The 12,231-nt window shown below is 44.0% G+C and overlaps 1 long non-coding RNA gene across 1 annotated transcript in view; it reads right to left on the bottom strand.

Annotated features, from left to right (window-relative positions):
* Nucleotides 1–399: 399 nt before the first annotated feature.
* The window catches only part of LOC307191208, an 80,953-nt gene continuing 69,121 nt past the window's right edge, over nucleotides 400–12,231 (bottom strand). Inside the window, exons 3-4 of the long non-coding RNA XR_013829638.1 lie at nucleotides 2,256–2,565; nucleotides 400–1,885 (exon numbers count right to left, since the gene is read on the bottom strand). This is a non-coding gene — a long non-coding RNA (uncharacterized lncRNA). The remainder of the gene's footprint in view (nucleotides 1,886–2,255; nucleotides 2,566–12,231) is intronic.

Here is a 12,231-nt window from a genome sequence, read left to right on the forward strand (position 1 = left end):
GACCAGGAATCAAACCCGGGCCCTCAGCAGTGAAAGCACGGAGTCCTAACCACTGGACCACCAGGGAATTCCCTAAAAATTATTTTTAAATTTCAAGAAATGTAAGATCTATTTTGGAAGAAAATATAGAAGAAATAGGTTTACATAATATAGATGGCAATATGATATAATATGTATCATATATGATACATATTATTGGTATATAATTATATCTATACAATTACTAATAGAGTATTTGATTATTAATTAAGAGAACTAAAGATCTTCTACCACAGTACTTAGGAAAGAAGAGGTATGAAATGACATTGCGCTGGAGGGGTTTTTTGTGTGTTTGTTTTCAACTTGTAAAATGTGATATATTTATAAATTACAGTGTATTCAGCTGTAAACAGGAAGGAAATTTTGACACAGGCTGTAAAATGCATGAAACTTGAAGATATTATGCTAAGTGAAATAAAGCCAGTCTCAAAAAGAAAAATACACTACGATCCCACTCACATAGATACTTAGGGGAGTCCAATCTATATAGACAGAAAGAATGGCGGTTGCCAGGGGCTGGGAATTGGTGTAAACAGTTATTCTTTAATGGGTAAATGGGTAAACAGAGGTTTTTTGCACGACAAAAGACATGGAGAAAAACTTTAGGGAGGAGGTAGCGTTTGAAACATCAGTTGAGTTTAAATGAGTTCGAAGGAAATTCCAGGGGAGTGTGTGTAGAGGGGACTGGAAGTGAAGGTCAAAGGAAGGAAAGTTGGGGCATGTGTGAGAGATTGAGGTAAGGTTGATGGGAAGTGGGAGGTGGGAGCACATTGGAGAGGTGGGTTGTGCCCTGTTTGGTCAGTGGGTGGTTTTAGTGCCCGCTCCATGCCCAGTCCTAAATTTGGCCATGGAGAGGGAGTTGTTTGCAAAGCCTCCACAAGACCCCTGCCCCAGCCTGAGTGCCAGGCTTCTGGGTACGGTCGCAGATTTTAATTTTCTGGTACCAGCCTTCACACTGGGAGGCTTGTGACAGGGGACACCTGACCCTTCCTCTCACAGTTCCTGCCATGCAGAGACTCACCCGACAATGGAGTGATTTGACCTTGAAGTACAGAATCAATAGCAGGAACAAGAAGAATGAAGGTGAAGAGTGGGAGAAGATACATTGGAAGCTGTCTGAGAATCACTGCCACTAGGGTCTTGGGAATCTGAGAACTTTTAATAAATGTCATCTTACTGCATTGACACCCTGGGCTTGGCTTACTGAAGAGCACATTACGCAGTGTCTGTGAAACCCAGGAACTAATGCACAGGCCTCCTCCACAAAACTAGAGGCAGTTTTAGCTATATTGACTTTTAATTCACCCAGGGCATTTTGTCTCACACTTTATTGTACTGATAGCTGCTTTACCTGGTTTTGCAAAATAAATAACCATCACAGTAACTGATCCTAATTACCTTTTGCCCTTTGGATACCTTATTTATGGCCCCTCACTTTTTTTTAAGTTAATTTTTATTGGAGTATAGTTGCTTTACAATATTGTGTTAGTTTCTGCTGTAGCCCCCTCTTTTAAATAACGTTTGCACTTTCAGACTTCTCTTTTCCTTCTTACAGAGTTTTTCTTAAGAGTCTAGCAGGATTCTTTAAAAAAAAGAAAATTTTAAAGCAAACTTATCCATTTAGTTGCCTTGGGCCTTAAAAATCCTCCCAATGAACCTTCTCTAATTCCCTGACAAACTTCTTTGCTATCTGTAAATGGTGCTGACAAAGGAAAATCAAATTAAGTTGTTAGCCCTGGAATTCCATCACCTGAGTGTGCTTGAGTGGCTTTTTCATCCTCAGACTGGGATCCTGCTTGAGCCATTAGCACTTTTCCTAAGAGTAGACAACTTTCTGAAGTTACACCTGAAACAGAAAAAGCTGGTGTCAGCCAAAGGCTGTCATTCGTCATGGGTTGTCTTTCCTTTTGCTAAAGAACTGAAATCAGATGAGTTGCTGACATCTGGTGGTTGCTAAGCAGAGTGTAAGCACAGTCTTAGGAGGACTTCTACCTCAGATTACAACAAACTCCCCAGCCACCAATTTTTGGAGGCCTCCTCTTGAACTAAGAATGTTTTTATATCCAAAGGGAAAGCAAAGATGCAAACCAAGAAGCAAAGGAAACAATTGGCACCGAGAAGAGACATGTTGGCTACCAGAATGAAGGGTGAAAAGTCACCTTCCCTGGAAGCAACTTCCAGGATTTTGACAAAGATTGGACTTGGTCCCAACATACCTGATGAGTCACGGAAGGTGAATAACACAGGAGATTCCTTTTTGGTTGAAGGTAACATTTTTGTCGCAGCTGGAAATAATTCTGCTTCTATTCATTTTCCCTTTGTCACTCAAATATTTTAAAAAGCTCTCCATTTGTTGGAGGCCATAGACTGGAAAGTGTCTTCCAGAGCATTCTGAATTCTTCTACTCTTCTGTCTCTCAGCACATTGAGTGAGACCAGGAGCTGGTGGAAGTGTCCTGTGCCTCAGATCTTGCCCACAAAAGTTATTTGAACTCCATCTTCAGAGAAGTAACGTGGAATCTTTGCTCTGGATGGGACAAAGGCAAACACCAATGAGAGTCCCAGAGCCCGGAGGTATGTCAGTAACTCCAAAATTAAAGGTTGGAGAGGGAGGCTTCCCAAAAGCTGCAGGCAGAAAAGAGATGAGTTGCTCTTCAAAAATGCTATTTGATTTCGTCATAGCTCATCACTAAATAAACGTATTTTGTTCATTTATTTGCTTTCTTGGTTTTTGTGTTACCTACTCTTTTTTTTTTTTAATGGTGGACTTTGGTTCCACCAAATCTTCCAGTGATCTTTTTTTAAAACATTATTTATTTATGGCTGTGTCTGAGCTTAGTGCGGCACGCAGGATCTTCATTGCGGCATGCGGGATCTTCCGCTGTAGCTCATGGGCTCCTCTCTAGTTGTGGCGTGTGGGCTCCAGAGCACATGGGCTCAGTAGTTGTGGCGCGCGGGCTTACTTGCCCTGAGGCATGTGGGATCCTAGTTCCCCGACCAGGAATCGAACCCGCAACCCCTGCATTGCAAGGTAGATTCTTAACCAGTGGACCACCAGGGAAGTCCCCGTGTTACCTACTCTTGATTTTGCCTTCTCTCCTCAACACTCCTGTCCCCTAAACTAGAAAGTAAACTTGAGAGCAGGAACTTTGCCTTGTTCACCATTTATATCCCCAGCATCTGAAACACTGTTTTTAGTACATGGTAAAATTCTCAAATATTTGTTCAATGAAAAGAATGACAACAAACTCCCATAGTTCCTCCTAAAATCAGCTGGGAGTCCCTACTTTACCTTCCTTTACTTTAGAAAGCCCACAGATGGTCATGTCCAGGGACACCATGGAAGTGCTATAATGACTCTATACTTGCCTCACTGATTGACAGTCTGCAGCAAAGGGCAAACACCCAGGGGCCAACCTGAGCGCCTCCAAGGGTTCCTGGATGGTGACTGGTGTTACCAGGAGTGAAGGCTGCGTTCACTGCAAGGCCTTCCAAATGCTCCAGAGAACTGGAGACAGAAATCTTTAGGGGCAAGTTTGAGTACATTGCAACATATGTTCTCGGTGCTAAGTTTCTCTCTGGGTATGCATGAGTCTGTAGGGGCTTGGGGGAAGTGTGTTGGAAAACTTTCCCTCTGTCTCCAACTAAATGGTTTCCTGAGGAAATGAGAAATGGAGGTGGGGTGGGTGGGAAGGAATGAAAAAATTCCAGTAAGGAAAAAAAAATGACTTTTTTTTCTTTGGAACAGGGTGAGTTATTGGCAGATCTGAAATTCCAGGATCTGTGTGTATTTGAAATACAAAAGGCTCTTTAATTTTTTTTTTTTAATTTTAAACATGGGGTATGAGATGCTAGAGTGAACACTTGAAGGATAACACTTCTGAATTGAGGGGTTTGGGGAAGCTTGGCCCAGAGTGATCAGGACCCAGGGTTCATGCCCCTCCCCACAGAGCCCGGCAGAGCAGGTACTTTCTGGTATCCATTAATACAGTTTACGGTTAAATTGCTGGACCCCATGTGGACTGAAAGGGCCTCTTTATCTTTAAACAAACAGATGAGGAAGGAGGATCTCCCCCACCCCAGCCTAGACCTGGATTTGTGAGGCCACACCATGGGTTTTTCCATTCCAGCTATCAATCTTCCCTTGTTTGTGGTTCCAGAGGAAAAAAGAGGAGTACAGGAGAAGGGAGGTGTAATCAGAAAGGTAACTCAGCTCTGTTTTAGCAGACCTTGAAATAAGTAACTTGGTCTGACTCTTCCTGAACATTGGGTGGAAACTGAGAGTATCAAGGATTTGTGGGGACTCTCTGAATCTCCCCCTGCCCAAAACACCACCATCGAGTTTCCTATAACACTCAGGCTGGTGCTTGTGTGCAGGGTCCCTGCCTGTAGGCCACGTCTGAGGTTACAGCTTAGAGTGTCATCAACAACAACAGTCACAGGTGGAACAGAAAGCCTTTAATTAAGTGTCTTCTGCACATAGCACCCTGCTAGACGGTGTAGCAAAAAAATCACAGCCACAGCTCTGTCACCTTAGAGTTTATGATCTAAGAATAACCTACTAGCCTTCTCAGGGAATATCGAGTATGCTAATGACAAGGTTATTTTTGCTTTGTTTTCTTTGTTTTTATCACAGTGCCATGTGGAGGGGAAGATCACAAGCTTTTGTGTCAGACAAACCGGGTTAGAATCCCAGTTCTTTAATTCATCATTGTGTGACCTTGCGCCAATTGTGGAAATTCTCTGGGCCTCTCTTTTCTCATCTATGAAATGCGGGTGAAAATAACTATCACATAGAGTTGTTGTCAGGATAAAATATCCACAACAAGTTTAACATGGTGCCTGCCACATAGCAAATTTTCAATAAATGACTGCTATTGGTATTGGGTGTAGAAAACCAATTTGGTGAGGACCATCTACGTGTAAGACACTGTTAAGCTCTTTGCCTATATTCTTCATGTTTCCTCATACGAAGTCTAAGTGGTAAATGCTACTCTTATTCTTGTTTTATATACCTGAGGAAACTGAGGCACACACATCCATGATCACATAGTTAGTAATGGTGAACCCAAGTTGTCTGGTTCTAGACGCTTCCTCAGAAAGGAAGGTCTAGTGTTTGGACTAAATAGCTGAGCTGCCATTTTTGCCTAAAACACCTGAGTGGAAGATTTCATCACTATCCCTCTCATTTGCTGACACCACTCAGTGAACATCCAACATCAACTGGACTCTGTCTCCTTGGATGGGTCTCAGGCTCAACACGGACGGATGACCTCTTAAGAACAGTTACCCTTGCCCTGGTCTCCCAACTGAAAACAAAAAAGGGGACGGTTACATAAAGTAATACTGACCTATATTCTTGACACTCTAAGTTGTTTCTGGTTCTCCAGAGCAAACACAGATGTTCACTAAGAGAGAAGCACAAACTAATGTTCGATTCACTCTTACCCCTCAGGTGCCCTGCCATAAGCCCAGCTGGGCTGAGATCAGTGGATATTGACTGATTTCGTTTTGCTACCCGTGTTCCCTCAGGGGAAGAACAGCTCTCTAAACATCAACCCAAACCAAACAAAACGAAACACACAGGCTAGACAAAAGTTTATAATGTCAGATTTTTATGGAAAAATTAAGTTTGCAAAAGGCTGGTTAGAGTAATTACAGATGAGTTCTTTAAAGAAATTGCTTACTTTTTAAATATTTAAACACCATCAAATAAGAGTATTGCTAAATGGGTTTCTGGAGACTAGTTTTGATGAACAAGTGATAAAATCTTATAAAATTTTCATTCCATACATATAATATTTGTATAGATAAAGTTTGGCTCCGCAAGTAATTAAACACCAAGCCTTACAAGCTCGTTTTGCTAATTGGCTTAGGAGACATTGTTTCAAAATAAAAAACGAATCAGATTTTTTTCATCTGAATTAGCTATCTTATTACTAAAGTGTTATGGTTATTAGTTTTAAAATTGTTGTTTTATTTTTCTTTAAAGGATACTTGAAAAATCTACTGACTAAATCTCTTCTGGAGCCATTAGCATCTGACAAACAAAAGCAGTGATTGGGGAATTCCCTGGCGGTCCAGTGGTTAGGACTCCTCGCTTTCACTGCCAAGGGCGAGGGTTCAATTCCAGGTCAGGGAACTAAGATCCTGTAAGCCATGTGGAGAGACCAAAAAAAGAAAGAAGTGACTGATAGCCAGGGTTATCAATGCTGTTTTAATACATGGCCCATTCCTTACAATGTCCCCAAACCACTCCATCATAGTTCCCCAGTAGGAGTCAGAAGTCCAGGTTCAAATACAGAACTATCACTGAATCATTTAGGGACAACCAAAACATTACTTAAATTACCCAGGCCTAGGTTTCCTATCTCCTGTAGATAATTGAACCATTTCCATAGGTTCCTCTGAGATCATGATGATGATAATGTTGATGGCAATGATGGTGATAATAATGATGGTGATGGTGCTGATAATGGTTGTGGTGATGATGATGATAATGTTGATGGCAACGATGGTGATGATGACAGCAGCTGCTGTTTATTGAGTCTTATCATATGCCAAAGGACTGTTTTAAGCCTTTGACTTGAATTAACTCGCAACATACTTCTGGAAACCCTGGACTGGGGATCTCCTCCCAAATCCCTGTCCATTGTGCACTCTTGAGCAAAGAACACTGTGGCAGATTGCATTTTCAAAAAGTACCCTCAACAATATCTTTCATCCCACAGGCCCTTTGTACAATATGTTTTTGACACTTTTCGCATTAATAAGTGAGGTCTATGTTTCCTCCACTTGAATCTGCGTGGGTTGATAACTATGGCAGAAGTGGTTCCATGTGACTTCCAAGAATAGGTCATAAAATGCATAACAGCTCCTGCCTGGTTCTTTTTGAGATGCTTACCCTCGAACCCAGCCACGAGGCTGTGAGGATCTATGGCCACAGGGAGAAGCCCCGTGTAAATGCTACAGCTGCCAACCCCAGTGGGTTCCCCGCTACCAACATCAACTGCCAAATGGGTGAGTGAGGGTGTCTTCAGAGACTCTAGTCCCCAGCCACGGAGTCACCTTCAAGTCTTACCAGTGGGGCTCTCAGACATCAAGGCTCTGTCCCTGTTCTGGGTCCATTCTGAATTTCTGACCCACAAAACTGGTGAACCTAACAAATCATTGGTTTTAGGTCTCTAAGTTTGGGGTGTTTTGTTATCAGCAATACAGGCTTTGCTCTCTGAGACCCTAGACAAGAGCCAGATCTAGGACCTCTTTGTTCCTACTCCTAATGTGCGGCGTCTGTGGCAAAATCAGACAGAGCCCCACGTACTGTATGTCTGAGCTTTTAAACACTATAAATCAAGCTGACAAACTTTTTAAAAAAATAAATTTATTTATTTGTTTGTTTATCTATGGCTGTGTTGGGTCTTCATTGCTGTGCGCAGGCTTTCTCTAGTTGTGGTGAGCGGGGTCTACTCTTCGTTGTGGTGCGTGGGCTTCTCATTGCGGTGGCTTCTCTTGTTGCGGAGCACGGGCTCTAGGTGCGCTGGCTTCAGTAGTTGTGGCACGTGGGCTCAGTAGTTGTGGTTTGTGGGCTCTAGAGTAGTTGTAGCACAGGGGCTTAGTTGTTCGGCAGCATGTGGGATCTTCCCCGGCCAGGGCTCGAACCTGTGTCCCTTGCATTGGCAGGCAGATGCTTAACCACTGCGCCACCAGGGAAGCCCTAACAAACTATTAAGTAAAATATGCTCTGTCTTCCTACGTAAATATACCTTGATAACAACCTGAAAGATTCTAATTAAAAATTCCCATGCTCCTCAGAGCTTTGTCCTGGAACATGGGCTTCTGGGGCAACTGGCCACCAGCCTGTGGTCTGCCCACTTCCCTTCTCCATCCTCCATCTCCACCCTACACCGCAACATTGCAACCCCAGCTGAAATATCTAGTCCTCAGTTCTACATGCAAATGGCATGATCCCACCTCAGGGCAGGGGGCATGAGTGGGAGGACAGACACCTGCCAGCCTACCAAGGTGGAAGCCCACACACGCCCTGGGGTACATGCCCTGGGGTAGTCTCAGGGCCATTTGAGCAGGAAGCTCCCAAGGAGGGTGTGGTCTTGGGATGGGCCCCACCTCTTGTCCCATGGGAAAGGGCACTGCCAGAGGAGGGCCAGAGCAGGGCTCTCTAGAGCACAGGGCCTAGGGCAGGGATCTCAGTCAGCACTGCTCCTGGGCCTTCCCTCTGCAGCTGCTCAGAACTGAAGAGGCTGTAGTAGACATACCCAACCTGACTTCTTCCTGTAGCAGCACGGGAAGAGGAAAGAACGTGCGAGGGTTTCTGCAATCACTTTACTCCTTCACCAGAGGTTCTATCCCCACACCCATACCAGGCTCAGGAGAAGGATTGAAGGGACATTGTTAGATTGTGTCCAACGTCTCTTAGCCATCGTTCTCTTGGACCTGTTTTTAAAGAGCACGCACATCCTGCTGTGTTCTTCCATGCAGCTTTGCCATCAATAAAGCCAGGAAACATATTCTGATACCCTTTTGCCTCCTTACCTATAATTATCAGTTGGTTCGAACTAAAGAAGGGGAGCGGAGCTCTGGAGATTGAGGAGCACCCCAAATCTCCAACAACAAGCAACTCTCAAGAATTCACATCTTTGGCTCCCCTACCCTTGCCCCCTCCTGAACTACGAATTTCAGAGTCCCGAAGAGACAAGCAAACTGGAAGATCCTTCCAAGAATTATGCATCGGATGGGGAATGGGAAAGAAGCATCAATATCTGGATTTTTCTAAACCAGGGGTCCCCAACCCCCGGGGCTATGGACCGGAACTGGTCCGTGGCCTGTTAGGAAACAGGCTGCACAGCAGGAGGTGAGTGTTGGGTGAGCGAGCAAAGCTTCATCTGTATTTACAGCCATTCCCCATCACTCACATCACCGCCTGAGCTCCGCCTCCTGTCAGATCAGCGGCGGCATTAGATTCTCATAGGAGCGCGAACCCTACTGTGAACTGCGCATGCAAGGGATCTAGGTTCCTTATGAGAATCTAATGCCTGATGATCTGAGGGGGAGCTGAGGCAGTGATGCTAGCACTGGGGAACGGCTGCAAATACAGATTATCATCAGCAGAGAGGTTTGACTGCACAGAGACCATAATAAATCAGTTGCTTGCAGACTCATATCAAAACCCTATCAGTGAGTAGCAAGTGATAATTAAGCTGCATCTTACGGAGTAGACTGGACATAAGCAACACACTTCGGGTGGCACTGTCTCCCATCACTCCCAGATGGGACCATCTAGTTGCAGGAAAACAAGCTCAGGGCTCCCACTGATTTTGCATTATTGTGAATTGTGTAATTATCTCATTATATATTACAATATAATAATAATAGAAATAAAGTGCACAGTAAATGTAATGTGCTTGAATCATCCTGAAACCATCCCCCACCCCCCGGTGCATGGAAAAATTGTCTTCCATGAAACCAATCCCTGGTGCCCAAAAGGTTGGGAACCGCTGCTCTAAACTGTTTACCTCAGTTGTACGTATTCTAAAATGTGAAGGTGTTAAGATGATGAAAAGATCGGGAATTGCTAAGGTGGAGGAACAGACTTACAAAGGAAAAAATGGAAAAGTATTTGGGGGATGGGGGCCAGACTAAGAATCGAGAACCAGAATCTCCAGCAGATGCTATGGCTGTCCTTCAACAGCACTCCTGTTCACCACCATAAGGTCAGGAGGCAAGAGGGGAATAAAGAGCCTGGTCTATTCTGTTGGTGGGCCTCAGGAGAGCACAAGAAAATTCCACCAAGGATGAAATTTGGCTCACTGTCACCCTTTCTGTCACCAGCCCCATCACCACCAGACTTGCTCCCAAAGCAAATTCCAATTGACTAGTTAACTTGTGTGTGCATTATAAGTTACCGGAAGCAGGCATTGCCCAGCCTGAGCAATTTAGGTGGAAATTCAGCTGCATTATACTTATTAAAATTGTCAGATTACAGGGGCTTCCCTGGTGGTGCAGTGGTTGAGAATCTGCCTGCTAATGCAGGGGACACGGGTTCGAGCCCTGGTCTGGGAGGATCCCACATGCCGCGGAGCAACTAGGCCCGTGAGCCACAACTACTGAGCCTGCGCGTCTGGAGCCTGTGCTCCGCAACGAGAGAGGCCGCGATAGTGAGAGGCCCGCGCACCGCGATGAAGAGTGGCCCCCGCTTGCCACAACTAGAGAAAGCCCTGGCACAGAAACGAAGACCCAACACAGCAAAAATAAATAAATTAATTAATAAACTCCTACTCCCAACATCTTCTTTAAAAAAAAAAAATTGTCAGATTACAGAATTGTTTAAGTTAAGCTACATTATAAAGTTACAATAACAGTAGGGTCAAATTAATGTGCTGACATTAGTGAAAGAACTCGTTAGTTCTTTGCAAGTGATTAGCAAAATGATGTCCTAAATATGTACACATGTGTATAAATATACATTTCACATGAACATACATATCTGTAAGAGAAGTTGGGCTGTATGTATGTTTTAGAACCCAAGCAGTAGGCAATGGAGAAACTAGTTTGCAAAGAGGTTTTCATTATTCACCACTGCTTTTAATGACTTGTATCCTGAAAACACCTTCTACTTAGACAGATGTGACCTGGCAGTGACCTTTGCTTAAACATTATTTTGGTTTTCTGGGAAATTTGTTTAACTGGTTTAGATTTTGAACAAGGGAGGCAACTGTGAACTCAAAACCAATTAAATGCTGAGCTGTTGAGAAACCCTGGCTCCCAAAGCTACAAAAAGACAGGACGGTGGGTGAAATGGAATTTGGGAAATTTCACTGCATTCAAGTCGGGAGGTTAATGGAAAGAACAGGAACCAGAAGAGAAGTCTCCTTGTGTAGGCTGTGCCACTTAGTAGCCATGTGACCTTGGACAAGTCACCTGACCTCTCTGAGCTCCCCTTTCCTCCTCCATAAAATTGTGATAGTAAGTCGGTCTTCCCTCCATCAATAAATGGTAGAAAAATGGTGAAATGGATGAAAAGTTCCTTTTTAAATACAAAACGTACAGTATTAGGCTCCATGCCTAATTTACTTGACATGTAATTTAATTTTCCCTGTGTGTTGTGTCTGAGGTTCTCCACCAGATTGTAAGTTCCATCCGCACAGGAAATAGGTGTATCATAGCACTGGCTCTGTCCATACTGGCATTCTATAACACCTATGAATAAATTCTTGTGAATGACTAGAGAATCAGGTATTTACGTTTTCACCCTTGAAACTTAAGCACTGTTGGGGCACAAAGAATGTGTGCTCTTTAATAGAGGGCAAAGCAACCTATGTCATTGAGATAAACATCAAGCTGTTTTGGAACAATTACTGGTGACTTCCTCTGTCCCTTCCTGGAGAGTCTTGGCTTGTTGTTTTGGTGGTGGTGGTTGTTTTAATCTTCTCTCCCTCTATTTTCCCTTCACTCTTCTCCTCTCATCTACACTCTGATGTTTCCCATCTCTCCCTTTTTCCTGTGGGCCCGTTAATGGCCTTCTGGGCTAGAAGGTTACTGCATCGTGCTCTAAAACCTCTGAAACCGTGGTGCTCAGACCAGCAGCCATGGCATCACCTGCAAGCTGTTGGCAATGCAGAATCTCATCAACCACTGTCCACCCCACGACAAGATCCTGAGTGATTGGTGTGCACATTAAAATTTGGGAAGCACTGCTCTACAGTGCGCACACACACACACACACACACAGAACTAGCTCTTCGCTAACTCACTGATCAAACTTAATTATTGTGGGCTGATTGTCAGTTTATCCTATTAGACCAGTTGTTTCTCTCTTCCTTAATTTGATTCTCTTGTTTATTTTGCTCCTCTCTAGCATCTCCTCATAAGGCCTGGGGATGGCAATTAAGTAGAAGCAGTATCAAAACTATTCTTTTTAGCAAGTTGGGTAAAAAGTTTAGTGAGGAAAGGGTTACGAAGCATATTCTTAAGAGGATTTTTGAGTTTTCGAGTGCAACCCAGATGTCAGCTGCCGTCACCCCATCACATGAGGTTTGGGTTAAATTAGCTCAAGCTGACTCTGCGGTGTCCTGCAGGAACCTGAACGCCCTCCTCAAGACTGCACATGCCCGAGGGCGGACCTCTCAGGACCACATCGACCTCCAAGCTTGTGTTCAATAAGCCCCTGACCTTACTC

Source organism: Stenella coeruleoalba (assembly GCF_951394435.1).
Source record: "Stenella coeruleoalba genome assembly, chromosome: 1".
Lineage (NCBI taxonomy): Eukaryota > Metazoa > Chordata > Mammalia > Artiodactyla > Delphinidae > Stenella > Stenella coeruleoalba.